This window comes from Hypomesus nipponensis, chromosome 23 (genome assembly GCF_054491055.1).
Source record: "Hypomesus nipponensis isolate SF chromosome 23, ASM5449105v1, whole genome shotgun sequence".
Classification (NCBI taxonomy): Eukaryota; Metazoa; Chordata; class Actinopteri; order Osmeriformes; family Osmeridae; genus Hypomesus; species Hypomesus nipponensis.
In genome coordinates, this window is record NC_140383.1 from 12545931 (window position 1) to 12565535 (window position 19605).

General features: G+C 41.0%; 1 long non-coding RNA gene across 1 annotated transcript; it reads left to right on the forward strand.

Moving 5' to 3' along the window:
- On the forward strand, positions 1 to 3041 carry LOC146234289 (uncharacterized). The gene is made up of 3 exons (XR_014741725.1): positions 1 to 1655; positions 2336 to 2382; positions 2474 to 3041. It is a non-coding gene; the product is annotated as an uncharacterized LOC146234289 (long non-coding RNA).
- The last annotated feature ends 16564 nt before the right edge of the window (positions 3042 to 19605 follow it).

Below are 19605 nucleotides of genomic sequence, written 5' to 3' on the forward strand. Positions count from 1 at the left end.
TGAAAAATCCAAGCGAGAAAACGCCGAAAAATGTAGGCCTACATTTACATTCAAAACATGGCTGTCAGCGGAGTTTGGTCCGCCATCTTTGTTCACAATTTCAAGTTGCCCCGGGAGCTTACGCAGATTTGTGGCTAATAGGCAGCTCGATGCTAAGGGAAGAGAAGTTGTAAGACGGTGGATCTGTCTTTTCTGGATGTAAATGTACATTTTTGGGGGGCGTTTTCTCGCTAAAACTATTTGTAAAACCATTAAAACCTCACTGTTGTTTTCATTTCTTAGTAATTTTCATTGTGAATTTGTTTTTGTTTTTAGCAGCTTTGAACAATCAGATTACAGTTGAATAAATAAATCAAAGAACCCACAGAGCATCTTTCATGAGGATTGGGCTATTTCAGAAAACACTATTGTCAATAAAGAAAGGGGGGGAAGGAAATGTAGCGTCTAGATCCCATTAACGCAGTTTACAACCCTAAACCAATATTAATGACTCCATACTGCATTTTGGGGATCTAGACAAGCGATCTATTTAACATCGACGCAGCGCACTCACATGCTGTTTGTGTGAAGTAGAACTAGCCAGGCGTAACGATACACGGCACTTTGACCCAGCTCAGCTCAACGGCTCAGTTAAGAAGGCGGAGAAAAGAGAGACATTCAAAAAAGTGAAGAGGGAAGAGAGAAATTCAAGAAAGTGAAGAAAGAAGAGAGAAATTCAAGAAAGTGAAGTGATAAGAGAGAAACTTTTCTGTGGTTTTTGTGTCCTTATACCAAGTAAGGTAACTAATGATGTTCTCTCTTTTATTAGCTAGCTTGCTAGCAAGATATTTGAAAGCTAACGTTAACTTCGACATTACTGTGAGGAAAGCGTGCCCTTTCTCTTAACATATAGTTTTCCTACGAAACAAGTCTCTTTTCATCCGTTAGGGTTTTTGACGTCTGCACATAATTTTTTTGAGTTATCTTAAGTTAACGTAACCTAATAACATTGTTAACATTAGCAAAATTGTGTTGGGCTCCACGTGGTGATTGTGTTGGGCTTCAAGTGGTAAGATCTTTCAGTGTGTTTCATTCACATGCAATTTTTTACCAGTTGCGCTTAAGGACAATGGGATTTAGATTTTTTTTAATGATATCAAACGGTTGATTTAATTTAAGGCATTCAATATATTTGTTGCTTATACAGCTAATACACAAGTATATCAAATGATTACATACATCAAAGCTCACCAGACTACTGTTTGTGTCCTGCTGTTTGTACGATTATGTAGGAGTAAACGTATAGCACAGTAAAGCATGGTTACAGTCAATGTGACATTGCAAAGTTGTACACATTTTAAGAAAAGCACAGCATTTTCTTTTCAGTGTAAAATATTACTAACTAACTTCATGTTATAGTATATTGCACATAAAGTATAGAGAAACATGTTGTTCATTGGATCCTGATCCAAGCATGACAATATGATTTTTGATGGTGTAAAGAATGTGTTAGTACCGCAGACGTGGCCGCGCCCCCGTAGGTACACTTGGCTGACGTTCACCCGCACCTGGGATCTAACCTGCCACCTCCAACTCCCAAGTGTGACCATTTCCAGCTACGACAACGAAAAGCTAGCGCTTCATTGACACGGGTGGCCTTTATACATACCTGAGGAGTAAGTTTAACCGATCAACACCGACTACATGTGTATATATATACAAAACAATGTTGTTACTGGTTATTCTGTCTGTGATTTTTCAACTGGCGTCAAGATGACGAAGCAGAAGAGGAGAACATGTTGCCTTAGTTCTTCTTAACATTGACCTTTCATTGATAGGCCAATGTATGTGGAAGCTGTATTCACCATCTCATCTGTCTCTCTCCTGCTAGTTTTTACCTCTTTATCTTTCATCATTGCTAGCTCCCTCTTTCCCTCTCTCTCATCCCCCTCTTTAGCTCCCTCCATCTCTCTCACACATACTCTGGATCCCTTTTTCTCTCCTCACATGATCTTTCCCACCCGCCTCTCTCCCCCCTGATCTCTCTGAGTGTTTGTGGATCTGAGACTGTGTGTGAGTGTGTGTGACCTGTCACCTTTCCTCCGTTCCTCCAGAGATGGGAGGGAGGTAAATCAGCCTCAGACATGGCCGCCATCCTCTCTGCATAACCTCGGTCCTCAGAAAACCACACGCTTTATCTCACAGCATTTAATGCAGCCCCTTGATAGCCTTGTGGGGGACTCGCCTGGCTGACCCTCGGTCTGTGAAACTGCGATACAGTTGCGCTAGAGATTTAGAGAGATGATTTAATTATTTGTTATCATCCTAAGTGATTTATGTCCATCTTCCTCTGTAGGTGTGAAGTCCACAGGGACAGGGATGAAAGGAGCGAAGCAAAATTCAGTAGGTGGACTCTGGTATTGATTTGAAATGGTCATTATGACACAGGCATGACAGTTTAATTAACATGTCAATACTTATCATGAACCCACAGGGACGTTTGTCAAGGCTCATCTGTTTAGAGTGATTCAAACCTTTCTCCATGAGATGAGACTGCTGGATTTGTGGAACGAATCACACACTGCTTAACAACAAAAATTATAAACTGACATGCAGTCAGTTTTGTACTGCCATGTCAAATTCAATTACCGGCATAATGCACTTGTTCATCATGAAACACTTTTTTAGCAATGTATTTTAATCACAAAATAATGGTAGGCATTATATATATATTTTTTTATATATGTATGTAATATATATGTAATATATTTATATGTATTTTATAAGTGAGCTCTCCAAATAGCACTTCATGATGAGTACTTCTGGTGTGCCATGCCAACACTGATGCCATCAAAAGCAAAGAAAAAGTCTCCATTAACACAATTATAGCTTCACACATTGCTGAGTGGAAGTAACGGAGGATGTGGGACTCGGCCTGTACTTCCTGGAACCAGAACCATGGGGAGTGATGCAAGTGGATTCACTGTCTCCCTGTAGGGCAGAAACAGAGTGAACACAGACAACTTTCTTTGTCACATGAATGACTTGAAAAATAAAATATCAAAAGCATTACCTGTACAGCTTTGTCAAGTGCCTATTGGAGACCACCATTATATGTCTCCTTGGGTGTGTATTTCAGTGCATGTTTTCTCTCTCTCTCGACTGCCTGTACTCCTGTCTCTTTTCAGTCACTCACCTGTTGTCCATTGTGTGATCACCCTGCCCTGTATATAGATGAGTTCCCTATGTCAGTCCTTGTCTCGTTTTTGTGGTATGACTATACCCATTGTGTTCCTGGTTTTTACAAGTAGACTTTGTTCTCGTGATCCTGCCTCGGTCTCCTTGCGTTTGGGCCCCCCCCCCCTGCACTCACCTCCTGACAGTTTGTGCTTGTGTGTGTCTGTTTCTGTAGGTACTGTATGTGTGTCTGTTTGTGTGTGGTGTGGTGTGTGTGTATGGTATTGCATGGCAGTCGCAGATTTCTGCTTACTCCCTAAATGATTGTGATAAATCACAGAAACACCTCAAGTGACAGGAGATTCTAAAACGGTATTGTATCTGCTATGGTATAACAATGCTATACTCAGTATATGGAGGATAGGTGAAACTAAGACTGAATTTTATATGCCACTGTATATCAAGGATATGTTTAGTTTGGGGAGGATAGGTGAGAGGATAAAAGTTTTGCCTCAGGAGCCAATAACCCCATCTGCTCCTCAGTGTGAGGGTATTGTGAATGCCCAGGTGAATCATTTACATCAATCACTTAGCAACATGACTGTTCCTAAAACTCACCTTGAACATAACTCTTAACCCATACAACTAACGGTATAGTCAGAAATGTTTTATACTTCAACTAAACCTGCAGTATACACCTCATTTTACCAAACCCTTTATCCCTACAGCATTTTGTGTTGTGTGTCTATTATGGATCTGCGCTAGAAAATGAATGTAAAGCTACCGATCTGCTGTGTCATCTAATTTGTGAGGTATGGAGTCAGTGCCAGTGGTATAGGAAGATATGGAGTTGAGGCATTGGTGCCAGTGTGGATGTTTTCTTAGGCTGCTGAGTGGATGGACATCATTTTTCAGCCCATCTAGCAGCTCTATTCTCGCAAGATAGATGTTCATGGATGATCAAGCATGCCTGCTCTACCAACAATAGGGTGCATATCTTGTGCAGTGGCCAAAATGACTAAACCAATTCAGCTTTTAAGAAAAAATCACAATGCATTGAAAATCCTGATCTTTGACTGGCGATCCTTTTAGGTTTCTCCTTCTTGTAGTCTCAAACATTCACCCAGGCACAGACATCCGGTCATGTATAACCCTAACCCGAACAAGGTCATGTATCTGACAGAAACAACCAGTCAATCAAGTCGTCGTTCTGCTTTGCCAATTTTCTTTGAGATAGAAAAAATAAATCAAATTTAAATGAAGTGTTCAGACTACAAGCCTCCAACATCCTGTGTTCAACTGCTGAGAGACACTGTGTCGTTAGGACAAGACCCAGACAGTGAGTCTGCTTAGTGTGATGAAGAACCTGGTCCTCCTCCCTCTGCCACTAGCCTGGCCATGCACTAGCCTGGCCATGCACTAGCCTGGCCATGCACTAGCCCGGCATTGACAGACCCATTCGAGAATGCACATTTATGAAGCAACGTAATCAATGGGCGGGTAATCAATGTCTCTGGATGTGGAAAGAAATAAGTGGATAGATGTAGCCAACCAAAGTCACAAAATGTGATATAGTTTAAGAAAATTTCTCAACAGTGCTCCTTTGTACAGTTATCATATTAAACCCTCATACCCCATATCAGATCAAAGGTTGCGATTGGCATAACTACATTCTGGTTGGAGAGAAGTCTATTTGAATGGGAGGGTGACAAGACCTCTCTGTCACCAGCGTACATCACGGACATGGACACTATACAATATACTGTTTAAATGTAGTCTCCTCATTCAGTTGTCATGTCTTATTTATGAGACTGCGATACGGAAAATACAAGACTATTTTACAGCATTGAATAGCACAAAGGAAAAAATACAAACGTTAATGTAAACATAGCAAACACCCCTTAGGCTACATAATAATTTGCATAAATGTAGCAGAGCTTTGGCAATTTGCATGAGTGTAGCGGCGTGTGCACGGTTAAGATTAGCAATAGCCTACTTAATTTATAATAAAGTATCTAGTTCTTGGGGGCACCACCTCTTATTTGTTAAAGGGGCAGAGGAAACCTTATTTAACCTTATTGAATAATAGCCTTGGTAATAATCAGTCTAATCTTAAGTAGTGAATTTTATGAAAGTAGAGAAGATCAGAAAACGTGAGGTATAACGCGAGTATTATTAACAATGATTTAATTAAGAAAATGTAATTATAATGAACAAATACCAGAAAAGTTATAGGTTAGTTGAGAGTGAGTTATGTTGGACAGTAGTAGGTCCTAAACTATGATGAGAGCGGAATACAAGATGGTGGGTTGAGAGCGCATGGTAGGGGAGAGATAGGGATAGGCTTCTGGGGCCCGTTCGTCGTAGGGGTTGAAGCTAAGTTAATCAATTGTCCCTTAAGCCCGTTAACATTAGCGAGCTAACTGAGAACAGCCAATTTTGGTTCGTCGACGGCTGATCCGCATCCAAATCATGATGTGGTTAATTTCAATCAGGCTAAACTCATCAGGACAAGTGCACGAGCACGTCCTAGCCCTACTTCAAAAGGCATGAAAGGTCGATCACCAAAACCGTGATTTTCTAACGGTATGATTGCGGAAAAGACGAAAGAGAGAGCGGTGATATTCTTGCCATCCGAGCAAACTATTGTAATGAGTCTCTACGAAGACAATAAGCATATTATCATGGCTAAGTCAAACACCGCCACGAGAGCAAGACAGGCAGCTTGGCAAAAAATTGCAGATAAGCCAAAGGCGTATTTTGGTCAAATGTAGGCTATAGGCTCATCTTAAGTGCCTTATTACCCCAATCAATCAGATCACATTTCTTTAAATGTGCCTGGTGGCAGTAGCCTGGCTCTGCCCTCCTACGTACTTCCGCTCAATTTGGATTTTGCCTCTGTACAAATGAAATGTACGAGGGTCTGGTTAGGACCAGGCTATGGTGGCAGTAGGCTTAATGGAAATTATTAAAATTATTATCATCGAATGAGAATGCTAGCAAAAATAATGATATCAACTCTTTCAGAATAAGTAGCCTAGTATAAAAACAAGGCCAAGGAGTATCTAATTGATACGAATTCATAGACACTTATGAGGATATATGTAGGCCTACTTAAAGCGGTTATATCATGTACTATTTATGTGTAGCCTATGCATGTAGGTCTATGTGTAAATCAATCTTTGATTTCATTGACTGGGACATAGCCAGGGAATATGACGAATTGATTCATCAGGTTAAGCGCCAATAGCCTGTAGAGTAGTGGTTCTTAACCCTGTCCTCAGTGAACCCCTGTCCTGCATGTTTTAGATGTTCCCTGCTCCAACACACCTGATTCAAATTAAAGGGTCGTTATCTAGCTCTGTAGAAGCCTGGTAACGAACATGCATTTGAATCAGGTGTGTTGGAGCAGGGAAACATCTAAAACATGCAGGACAGGGGTTCACTTAGGACAGGGTTAAGAACCACTGCTGTAGAGTCTATAGCTGTAGAGTCTATAACTAATCCTAATGAAAGTTAAGTTAAATCATTTGCAAAGTAAAATCAAACGTAACAAATTAAATCACAATATGCCAATGTTAACTAGTAAGAAATGTAGAAATATCGCAGTTAGGCTACTGTTTGAAGAAGAAGAGTCAAAGGTCCGTTTGTTGCTGTTAAACGGTTAGAGCCAAGGAATCTTTCGTTTAAGTTCTGTAATGCTGGGGACACACTACAGGATAATTGGGCCGATTTCGCACCCTTCCGACAATCCTAGGTAAGGTCCCGATTATCTTGATGGTTCTACAGATTATCTTATCAAATGTTCCCATGGTGTGAGGTGTGTCAAGAGTGACCGAATCTGCACGGAAGGACGTCGGAGGTGCCCCGATCGCGAATCCTAAATATTCAACATGTTGAATATTTGCGATCAGGGTGACCGAATCTGCATGGAAGGACGTCGGAGGCGCCCCAATCGCGAATCATAAATATTCAACATGTTGAATATAAATAAATATACAACATGTTGAATATTTGCAATCAGAAATCCTGATGTGTGGGGGGAACCCCGACGACATACGCCAAGTTTATCACGTGAAACAAAACAATATCCAATCAGAAAGCAAGCTGAGAGAAGATGGAAGCATAACAAACGGAGTCACGGCGCAGCACAAAGTTAAATGGAATTTATTTTTGGCAACAGCAAACCCTATTATTTTTTTCTGTGAATTCTGTGAAAATCATTCCAAACACTTATCATCGCAATTTCTTCCTGCATATAGTCCGCCATGCTTATTCTTAAATCTTGACAGATTTCGCGAGATTTCTTGTTAACAGTCGGGACACTGGTTGGAAATCTGTGTGTGGTGTGCTGTCTTTGTCAAATCATGGCACACCACACACTGTAGGAGCAAAATGGTTAAATGTAGGATTTTTTGTCCTCATGTTTGTGGTCTATCACAGTTTGAAAATCTTACAAGATTAAAAAAAATCGTTTAGTGTGTCCCCAGCATAATTATATAGGCTACCAGACGGTGCTGGATCCAAGCGCAAAGCGCAGATTTATTAGAATGGTCAGACATGCAAGGTTCAGTACACGGCAGACAAGGCAATACAGGAGATCCAAAAACGGGGTAGAAAACTAAGGTCAGCAACAGTAGACGTTTACTCAGCAAGGCTCGGACTTAACTGCAAAATAAGATCAAGACTTCGCACTGGACAAACCACAAACAGACACCTAAATAGGGCCTACTAAAACTAAACAAGACACAGGTGTAGCCGATTGTCCTAATACTCCGGGGATGCCGAGCGTGGCAGCCAATTAGCTGCAGAAGGCTCTGGCATTACAAGTTCCTGGTGGTTTAGTGAGTTGCTGATTGAGAAGGATAGGTCAGATGTGTCGCAAACACTTCCGGGGAATCCTTGCGAAAAAGCAAAGTTTGCTTGTGCATCGGGGTTTTATAATCCTTGCGAATGGGGTGTATCCTTTTGGAGGTGAACTCTTTGATTGGTCAGTTACTCCCACCTGGGCGTCCATCCTGAGATGACATATGGGTGTGAAACGGTTGATAACTTGATTTCTGCTATTTCAAATGTCCATGTATTGCTTATACTTCAAAATATAACAATACAACATGAATAAATGGTTTAGTTTGTAGATTAAAATCATTGTGATAAAGTTTGACTGATTCATTATAACAGGAAAGGAAGTTACATTAAAACGTCAAATTATATCAACACAGCATTAAAGGGAAAGCATACATTATAACACATCAACTACTGTCATTGAAATAGTGTCCATGAGCCATGTAGTCCTTGAGAATATGTTTGTAAATCCAGAAAAGTTAGTTCTTCTTTAAAATCCTTTGTCTCCATACTGTAAGGCCATTTTGGTGTACCTTCTGACCCCATGCTGGGCCTGAAGCTTTGAAGCTCCTACTCTGGGAGATAAGGAAAATGGGGGAAACCCCCTTTCTCCTTGTCGGGGGTAGGAAAAAGGTGTGATGGTACGTGGTTTTTCTGTTGGCCCTGCTACATGAGTGACTAGAATGAATGATGTAGAGGTTAAACAAGTACTTTAGAGATGACAGAGAATTACAAATGTGATCTGAGCAATAAAGGTACCAAAGCCTCTGAGAAGAACTGTCTTTACCAGCTGCATCACAGGCACTGTGCCCTATTTATAATTCCAGGAATCAGTGTGAGTGCCACCAATTTTATCACGGGCAACTGCACTATCTATAGTTCAAGCAATCTGTATTTGTGTGTTTCACTGACATCTTAAACACTGACTGCATCATGGGCACTGTGCACTAGTCCAGTGAAACACAGACTCCAAAGTTCTGTTGTGTGATAGCTAATGTGTTCTGGTGTGTGAAAGTTAACGTTCCACCCGCAGCCCAGGATATGAAGCTGGCTGTTAAATTAAAATGGCTGAAGTGTGCTTAAGAAGTATGGTGAGGTCGAGTCTGCATGCTTGGATGCAATTATGACAGCATATGAATAATTAGCCCACCCAAGTAAAGTGGAGCAAATTCCGCACAGACTAATGTACTTAAAAGTTACCAAGTGTTCTGTGGAGGTTGGGCTTGAATAGGTTGGTATAATAAGGTTGGCCTTTCTCGAGAGGTCTACTTTAACAGTCACATCATTTAAATCATTGGATATTTTACAGAGGGTGAATAATTAATTACAGAATTTGGCCTCATAAATCAGGCCTCAAAAAATCTATCACATTAGTTTCATCCACCTTAACAGTTTTACATATTAAAATTTTGCAAGAAATAGGGGTTTCATCCAATGACAATGGTCCACCTGTCAAACGAAGTCTGTGAAGCGGACCCATCGTAAAAATGCCAGGATTGTGGCGAACTAGCCACATTAAATAATATGGCTAGTGTAGGTATAATCTAAAAGCCACATGACATCCCTGTGTAGTTTTTTTACAAAATAGGTAGAAATTGTAATCCAATGATGTTTTGTTGTGTGCTTCTTCCTTAGTAATCATGAGGAAACCAGTTCTGGTTCTTCTAAGCTAAAGGTTTCAGAATAATTGTTGTGTTTTGTCTAACAATTTCACACTTACCCTTATTTGCAGTGATGTTTGGCATAGTCTACCAGGACGTGTGAAAGCCCAGGGAGCTTAAAGTGGACAGTGCCATGTCCCATTAGAACAATGGCAGTGACTAGGATAAGCCATCCTAGCAGGGGTCATGGGGAGGGACAAGATGTCTCCTTTAATCACCTCGCTCTCCCCATCCCCGTCACTGTGTGCCAGATCAATTTCACAGCACTTTCGGGGGGAAGTCACACCTTCCCTGGTCTGGTGAGACAACAAATTAAACACGCCGCTGTTTTCTCACAGTCACAGTGTTTTGAATTGTGCTATTGTAAGAAGTGTCATTGCGTTGCTCGTCAGTATTGCTCCATCCTCTCTTGCCCTCTCCGGGCTTCAATTTCATGTCCTCCGACTCACACCCGCAACTGACCAGCCAGCTAGACCCCTCAAAGGATACAGGATACACTGGCGAGGGTGGGTGGTCTTTATCCAGAGAGGCAGGGACGTGGACAGGCTATGGCTAAGGTTGCCTGGGTAACTGCCCGTTTGCCCTCCGAGTCAAATTGCCCCTCCGAGGAAAATAAGTAAATAATAGTGAATTTAAACAGCTGCAGAATTTCATGAAGACCTAGATTTAAAAAATCGCCACCCAAAACATTTCTTAAAGTAGCCTTATTCATTTCCACTCGATAAGCCTATGGGCAACGAGAGTGGAAGTCACAAGGGGGAGAGGGGTATGTCCCCTACTCTGTTTAATGCAGAGCGACTGAGTACTGCACGCGACCGCCACCTGAGCCTGCATTTTCTTGCACTTAAGAGGTTATGGTTGTTTTATTCTGTGTCGATTAAAAAACTGCTTTGACGTTGTCAGAAAAGGTGAGTTTTAAGTTGTAGAAATGTGTAACAAACAAACTATCATCATCAAGTTTTATGAAATCAATTAAAATCTTCATAAATCCAGGTTTGCCATGTTATGCCTAAATAATCAGACGGCTAGCTAGACAACCAGCCTGTTATCACATGCCAATTTTTTTGGCAGGAAAACTAAGCTACATGTCTGCTGATGGTAAGTTTAACATTTTGTAACAAGAAGAATAAATGATGGAAGTAATGCATTACATGAATTATTATCATTAGTAGCCAGGCTATTCTTTTTTCTTTGGGGGGGGGGGGGGCTTTTTTCAGGCCAGAGCAACTGCCCTTCAAAATTCCTGTGCTCGTCCCTGCAGAGAGGAGTGAGTTTAATCAATTCAACTCAGTTACACTATGACCCAAATACTATTGAAGATCAACTCCAAGACCATAGCATGAATGTTGTCATATCAACTGTCAAACCTAACAGTGGAATTCACACTAACCATTCAAGCAGGGGCAAAACGCTCATAGGTGGTGGGCCGAAGCTCAAAAACGTGCATTTGAACAATCCCTGGCGATGGAGGCGCTGGAGTTTTCTGTATCGTTTAAAAACTTTTCTACAACCCTGAAAGGAGAATTGTTGGCATGTCCAGTTCTTGCACATTTTCCAAAAACCAAACATTTAGTTTCTTTATCGACACAGACATGTTTTCCAGACGACTATGGTCCGCATCCAATCAGAGTTCATATGCATGACACCTTCATAAAATCCACCAATTGTATACCCTGATATTCAAAGCCAGTCAAGTAGGAAGTAAACATCAGATGTGCATTTTGATGAGCTAGTATATAGACCAATTACTTGTTTGTAAATATTCGGGATGCGCCCGCAATGTGGTTGCAGAAAACCGGGAAAAGATAGCATTTAAAACGGCAAAGGGATGACACGGATCATACAAATAGTTAGATTTAAAAAGGTAGAGGAGGACAGCCTTTGAGAGAAAGCAATTCCCCATTGATCTGTCACATCAGAATTTTGTTTTGGATCACGAAAGTCTTGAACTTTGCGTGAGAATGTCGCCCGGTAGACCTCATAGTCGGGTGGCAGCCATGTCTTCACGTCATGTCACTAAGTTCATAAATTTACAGTTTTACAGTAAATTCTTCTTCTACATCTAAGTTGAGCAAGGCAGCTTTCAAGAGATATGGAAATTCTGCTTTTAGCCAGCCGGTCCGATTATTCGATTTGTGATTTGTTTAAAACTGGCAATCTGAGTGAGACTGCGTCCCCGTTTTGACGTTAAAATCAGTCAGACTCGGGTCGCTCACTGGCAGTGTGCACAATGTTGTATAGAGGGACCGGAAGTCAGACCGGAAGTCGCCATATTGGAGGCACTTCGCATCACAACAAAGCACAGGCACTGAAGTATATACCGAACGTCGTCAAGGAAAATGGTTAATTATTGCTGTGTTTCAGGTTGTACCAATAGGACAAATCGAGAAAAACATATGCAATATTATCGACTTCCAAAAGTTATAAAAAACCACGGAGAGGAATGTCAGAGATTATCAATGTAAAGGAGGTGCTTGTGGTTGGCAATGCTCAACCAAGATCTACCAGGGAAAAAACAGGATTGAAAGTCACTCAGCTACAACTTGAGTTTTGCAATGATATCATACAGTTAAAGTTAGGTTGGTTAAAGACGTTATTGCATTACTTACGTTGGCCTTCACAACACGTTCGTTGATAATTTTGTACTGCGTCTCCCTCACCCATCCACACACCATCTGGTTATAGGCCTCCTGTGTATGGGCTCGCCGAGAAAACCAGGTAGTTGACTATATTGGGATATGCAACTGAAGGAAGAATCACTGGGTTGTCACGGATCCAAGAGGGAGCTAACTCGTAGGGATCTACACCGCCAATAAATGGTAATTTCTCGAAATATCGCGCATTTTCTTGTGGTCCAAGTCCTTCCCTATATGCCTTTGCATCTTGGCTGTGTTTTGATGAGCTTTTCAATTGTTCGGACATGGCTACATTCACTTAAAGTGCATAATACTCCATTGTACTCCGTTCAGTTATTTACACCGAGTGCCTCCACAATGGCCGCGCATTCGGGTTACTGCCCAGAATGTGACGTCGGTGAAAACCCTCTATTTCACTCCATTCAACACCAGAAACGTCTGGGAGGACTGCCTATTGTAGATATGAGCCTGCTAGCCAGCATCTTGGATTTCTTTAACCAAATTTAAACCTGTTTCTTCATCATTTGCCTGAGAAAGCAACCTCCGTTAGCCAGGTTAGTTTTGCCCGAGCCAGCCTAGTTTTCCTGTTCACTCCATTCTACCCCAAAAACATCAGGGAGGACTGCATGTTCTAGATACGAGCCTGCTTAAGGTAGCCAGCTTGAATTTCTTTAACCGAGCCTGTTTCGTTCGTCATTTGCCTGAGAAAGCGACCACTGTTAGCCAGGCTAGTTTTGACCGATCACTTGGTCAGGCTATTTAAAGGTATTGGGATCAAGTGACTTTTGTGCATAGACAAGTGAAACGTAAATGTACTTGTCCAAAGGACAAGTGCCTCAGAAAGTTAATGTTACTGCCTGCAATCCAGTGGCCAGAAATACATGATGACCTGATCGACACTCCAAGTGGAATAGACCCGGGAGAAGTTTTTCTTTTGCAACCGACATGCGCAGTTGAGCCTGCTTGACAGTCGTGTGACGTAGGGTGATAATTGGTCTATTGTCAGTGGGTGACTGGGCTTCATGTCACGGCTGTACTGAGGACCCAAACGCACGACACACAAGGTTCTGGATATGCGCAGACTTTTATTGAGAGAGAGAGATGGGGAGGATGTTAGCATAATACACGCATGTGCACAATTAATTGTATTGCTAACAATGTATTCAAGGCCACAAGTAGTTACAATCATGGAATGCTGTATGCATGTAGGTAGCAAACCAAAATATATAATCTACCCATTTACTGAAGCTAGTTGGTCCAAGTTTGTTCAGAATGCATTGCAATTGCAAAATTGACAGCAAGGAAAGCATTCTTGCAGAAAAAGCAGTGGAAAGATTCAGCACCTCAGAACCATATGCTAGGTAATGTTAGATTTCACAAGGGTGCTACAGTAACTTCACCAACACAACAAATATAGCTAGAGCACGTAAGATGAGTAGAAATGCAGCTCTTTAGAATGTTTTCCAAACAGAAGGTGTGTATGAAATTCTGTACTTTGTATGGCTAGATGTACAGTGGGGTCAATATATACAAATAACCTACTGCAAAATGAATTTTGCTGTTACAATCTAAGTGCAGCACATTTTATTAGAAAATGAGTTGACATACATTGCATGCTTATTAAAAGCACAGACTGGAGGGGCAGGGCAGAGGAGAGGACGGGGAGGACAAAGAAGACCTATAGCAGGACAGATATAGTAGTTCTTTGCATATACCTACAGGTACAATCTGGGGATTTTGTTGCTCAGAGACAACAGGAATATGGCTTTGCAAACTGTGACAAGTCATAGAGCAAACAGCCAACAGAGACTCCAAAACTAAAGTTGGACTGACTTGATTCTCACTAAACAAAGATGCAGTGCATAGATGCACCAGATCACTCCAACACAGTGAACTGCATGAATCATGAAAACATGTAAAGGATATTCAAAACATCATGTCAACAATCAAATGTATGATCCACCCATTTGACCAGACCTTGGAGGGAGAAGCACTAAGTCACATAACATCATGAAAACTAGCTTCAGACGCTGTTGTCTGCTGCGCGTCGGACAGTTCACGCCTCCGCATCGTCCATTATCAGGTGATAATGTACACCTTGTCGGGCATCATCCCTTACATAATCTTTAGATGTTTAAGGACAGAGCAAGAAAGAGAATGACAAAGGTTAAAAGTCGGGAAATAACTTTTAGACTTTTAGAGCAGACCGAGACCTATCTGCTCATTTGATCATGTTGACACAGCTCAGTCTCCCATCTTCAGCCAGCTCAGTCTACAGTACACTCAAAAAGAAGTAGACACAAGACAGATTACACCCTCCACCTGGAACACCTGGATGTTGTGTTTTTTTTTTTTACAGGGTTTTGGGGGATCACTTGCAAGGGCTACGTCACCATTCAGGGACAGCCAGTGTCGATTATAAGTCTCCACTAAACACAACAAGAGGAAGACCCAAGACTACAACTTTCAACATGCTATATATTACGGTATTTGTTGTATTAAAAACGTCTCAGTAATGTTCTCATATTTCTTATTGTTTTTTCGGCTATCCTTAGCACAGCCAGCTAAATCTCCAGTGTCAGTGAGTTCCCAACAGCTTTAATCACCGCCATTGATAAACAAAATGAAGATTATAATGTAAATTAAAAACAGACAATGACACGGAAAGCAAGTATTTAATTAAAGCTCAACCGACTAACCATTGTGGTGCCGAAACTTGTAGGCTTCTTGACGCATGGTCACTTTGGTTGTTTTTACTATCAGCTGATCCTATTACAAAAAAATCAACTAGCCAACAAGATGATACACAAGTTCTGGTTGGTTGGAGTGTTTAGGTAGTTGAGACGATGGCCTGATGAAGTTGGTAAAAAATGTGCATGGATGAATTGGATGTGCCAACAAATTTAAATGAAAAAACAAAATTGATAATATCCAAAATCCAGCTCCTCCATCAACAGGGACAGGTCATTTCAAAAACTGAAGCAGATACACGGGCTCGGACCACCACCTATCAAAATAAGTAGTGCTACAGTTCTAAAAGTACCATTGGTCCCCCAGTGGCTAGAAATGTTGATAGGTGTAAACCAAGCCCTGGGTATTCTTCTCTGCCTTTGAGAAAATGAAAGCTCAAACGCTCCGATTTAAAAATGTCCGTCTTATGTCATCATAAGAGGAAAGGTTACCTCCCCTTTCTCTGCTTTGCCCGTCCAGAGAATATGGACCGCCAATGAGAAAATGACCTACGACCTGCGAACGCAATATAGTTTTTTCCTCAAGAGACAACATGGCTTGCAAACGACCGAAGCATGGCAGTTAGCTCCTTCTCTAGCTTCCTCATAGCATTTAAAGCTACAGACACAGAAATGGCACATCCTAAGGAAAGCTCATTGTGGGACTGCTAGTAGTGGCTGTAGTTCTGGACCAAAGCAGAATTTTGGGAAATAGACTTCAGATACAGTATTAGGGGACCACTAAGGCCTATATAAAAGCATCCAAAAACAGCATGTCATTGAACCTGTAATGGCCCCCCTCCATGCCATGGGCCCCGTGAATTATATCCACCAATCCCCACGATGCAACGGCCCTGACTACATCATAGCATCGCTAGTTTGTATTTTCTCTCCTTGACTCGAATTCAAACGGCTGCAAACAACCTGTAGCTATTGTCGTTAGCGAACGTCATCTAGGTTGCTAACTGCTAGCTAACATAATGAGTGAGCTGTCATTTGCAACAAAAATTATGACTGGTGAGTAGTGGTGATTGCGGATTATAAATGTGTTTTATGGTATTGAGTGGAATTCTATTGAGAGTGATAGAAGTAAAGACATTTCTAACATATTCTTTGTTTGAACTACTTACTGGAGGAGGTCAGCCACCAATGACACAGATTACAACTGTACCCGTGCATCATTTGCAGCTACTTAAGGATGGGAGGCAGTGGATTAAACCATTGTTAGGCAGGGGTTTGTAATCTTTTGAAGGAGGGGGGGATAAATTGTATTTTGGTCGTGTGTCCCCCATCCCCCCCCCTAGGATTGCCGTCAAAGCATTCAAGCATAACTGAGATTTGTTGTGTATGAGTGAGAATGGTCCAAGACAAACTTGAATTTATAACTTTGTCACTGGTATTAACATCTCAATTATTCCGTATTTGATGTGGCAGAAATGGTAAATCAGTTTCTTTTGAATTTCAATATATTTGGGAATCCCAATTAATTTGTCAGAATATCTGGATTACACTGAAAATCATGATGTACTACAATGAGCAGCACCCTACCTTCAGAGAGATGAAAACGTTGTTATTGAGAGACCAATATTATGCCCCCAACCATTTCCAGATGGAATGAAGCCAAGGTCAGGTGAGAATTAGAGAGACACGGCCCAGTTTGGTCAGCTGGGCTAAATGTTATTGATCAGAGCCCTGAACCATTCATCTTCCTTGGTCCGGTGTGGGAAGAACTAGCTATGCTCCATCTGACCAGGTGACATTCAATGAAACCTCCAAATGATGAGATATGGGGGGCCACTGAAAGAGTGACCTTCACAGCCAGGCCATCTACAGAGGGTTTCTCTCGGTGTATGCAACCTTGACAAGCTCAGAGTTGTCTTACCTTCCTGATAAAACAACAATCTTACTTGACAACATACTTGCTATACGGAGTAGAATTTAGAGTGTGTGCTATTGTATAAATCATGTAAATTTAAAACAAATACATATCTGTAAGAGGATCACACAAAAAAAAGTAATATTATTCAGATTTCTATTTCCTATTTGGATGTTTTGTCTGTATATAGGTAACATATTGTAATTTCTGTGCTTGCAAAGAACAATATTCTACGTAACCAACAAGCAATGTTCTACATAACCAACTTGACCCAGCCACAAAATAAGCTATTTGTTGCAACAGATGTGTTGAAATGACCTGAATTCATCTTCAGAGTACCACCATCCTTTAACATAAATACTACAAGCATACAAGCATATGCCAATGCAAAACCTCTGTCCAAATGAAGATATTGAAATTATAAAGTCGTACTCCAAATCATCTGTATTTTTTTCATAGCTGACATCGTTTTTCTGAGTATTTCCTCTCTGTGGAAGCATGGTAAATTGGTTTCACAAACCTTGGATTAGAAGCCCCCCCATTATGGTTTCTGTCCATGAGTGATTGCCTGCATACTGAGATGAAAGGCTAGCCAGGGAACGGAGGCAATGAGGCGAATGGGATGCGATAATGAAATGAAATGATGCGTGAACATTGGCTGTGGCTGTTATCACTTAAGAACACGGGAGAAGGGGAAGGGGAGTCCTAGCAGAAGGACCTGAGTGATCTGAGCTCCGGCCATTCCCCAACCACCTTAATGGGTCTGCGCCCATCCGCCTGTATCTAGGGGGTTCATCAATATGCTAAAAACATTTGAGCATACTTACTTCAGGGTCAGAAGAGCGAACCAGGAGAGGCTAATATGAAGTTCCCCCGCATGCAACACTTTGAACTAATTTCGGATACACTTCATATAGTCTGTCATTGTTTGTAGGAATGACATTTTCAGGATTCACTTTAAAACACAATTGAGAGAGGAACAGAGGTGTGGTATGCTTCCTTATGAAGTCACCTTGATGAGCTAGGATTGGTTTAAATTACATTTGGGAGTGGGAGGGAGAAGTAAATTAATTTGGGTTCATCAGTGGTCCTAACCAATATGCAACAATAACAGTTTGAATGAGGTCACAGAAAATTACCACAACGAGAAAGCAAGTGACTGTATAGTCTTTACACCAAACTGTGTCTATAAACTGAGGTAATTTGATATATTGCCAACAAAGTTTCCTCCTAAAGGGCTGTAACTCTGACGTATGCTTTGTCCTCCAGGTGCTCTTGGACCTGAAGCCTGGTGAGTGAAATATACCCATACGGTGGCTTCATAAGGCCCACTGCCATTTAATTATGGTCACTCTGATCGCAGAGCAGGGGAATTAAAAAAGGTTGAGCTATACCATAAAGGCAGTCCTTGGTCCGTCCTGAAGGACCCTGTGTTTTTATTGCCTCACTTGTTTAATGAGGAGTCGATTCTGCCCTTGATCAAACTGTAGCAAGTCCACTCTTTGATGGTGGCATCTCAGGACTGTGTGTGAGGAAGGGGTGCCTAAGGGAATAGCCAGCAGAAACACCACACCATTTCTGATTTCCCTGCCCTCTGGTAAGGGAAGTCAGGGCTACCCTGAAGGGAATTATTCAACCTAAGGTTTACCCCCTTGACAAATGACTATTCAATAATATATAGCTTATATTTAAATTTAACGTTACGTTAAACTGTCCTTTTTCTTTTACTAATTTTGCATGTGTTTTTCATTGAATATATTTTGAAACAGTTTGTTTTCATAATTATTCAGGACTCACTAATTCTCAACCCTGTGTGATTGAAGGTATTGAGCTGTGGTATTACATTCTTTAATTGTTATTTAACTATGATAATTTGATCAGCACAGCTTGCAATTAAATAAGTTATTTCCAGAACTGAAGCTTTATTGATTAAAGGTTAAGAGTTGAGTTGACACATTTGTGATAAATAGCCTGAAACGTGATTGTATATCAGTTAGGAAAAGGAGCAAGCCCAAGCTCAATTTGACATTAACTGTAATGTTCTGCTGGCTCTTTTAATGAGTTACTCTTTATAGAGTGTGAAGTGTTTTAGCAAACACGTTGAACACTTAAAACTATGTCAATTTCACATGAGTTGAACCTGAATTGATCCTGCTGTTGTGATCGTTATCCATGTAAGAGTTTTGTCAAACAGTGATTGCAGTAGTATTTTGAGATTCAGACACATTATTTGTGTTGTTTACAGTGACTGTTTGAGTTGTCAATGTAGCAATTCTCTTCACTCTTGTATCAAAATGATTGATGACATGAAAGGGCAGAGTTATGTTGCTTTAAATCAACTAGGTGAAAACACTGTTTTCTAGCTATTGGCAGCTTGGGTCATGTAATAAATACATTGTTTTAGTCTATGTAATAGCATGTGCTTCTAATTGTGTTAACATCAATGTAAGGATTGGACACTGAAATGGACCAAGAAGACTGCGGAGACAGAATCTATTGGAAAGGCAAGGTTATGTTATGCAGTCATTTTTTGAAGCCTTGAATATATTCATTATCGGCCTTGTGATTTGTGATCTAAATAATAGTGGAGAGTAACGCCACCAATAGTTGCCTCATCCAAAACACATTACCTTTGGTGTAGTCTCATTCAGGTCATCACTGGCATTGTTTCCATGGCTGGATTAAAATGCATGTATTTATGT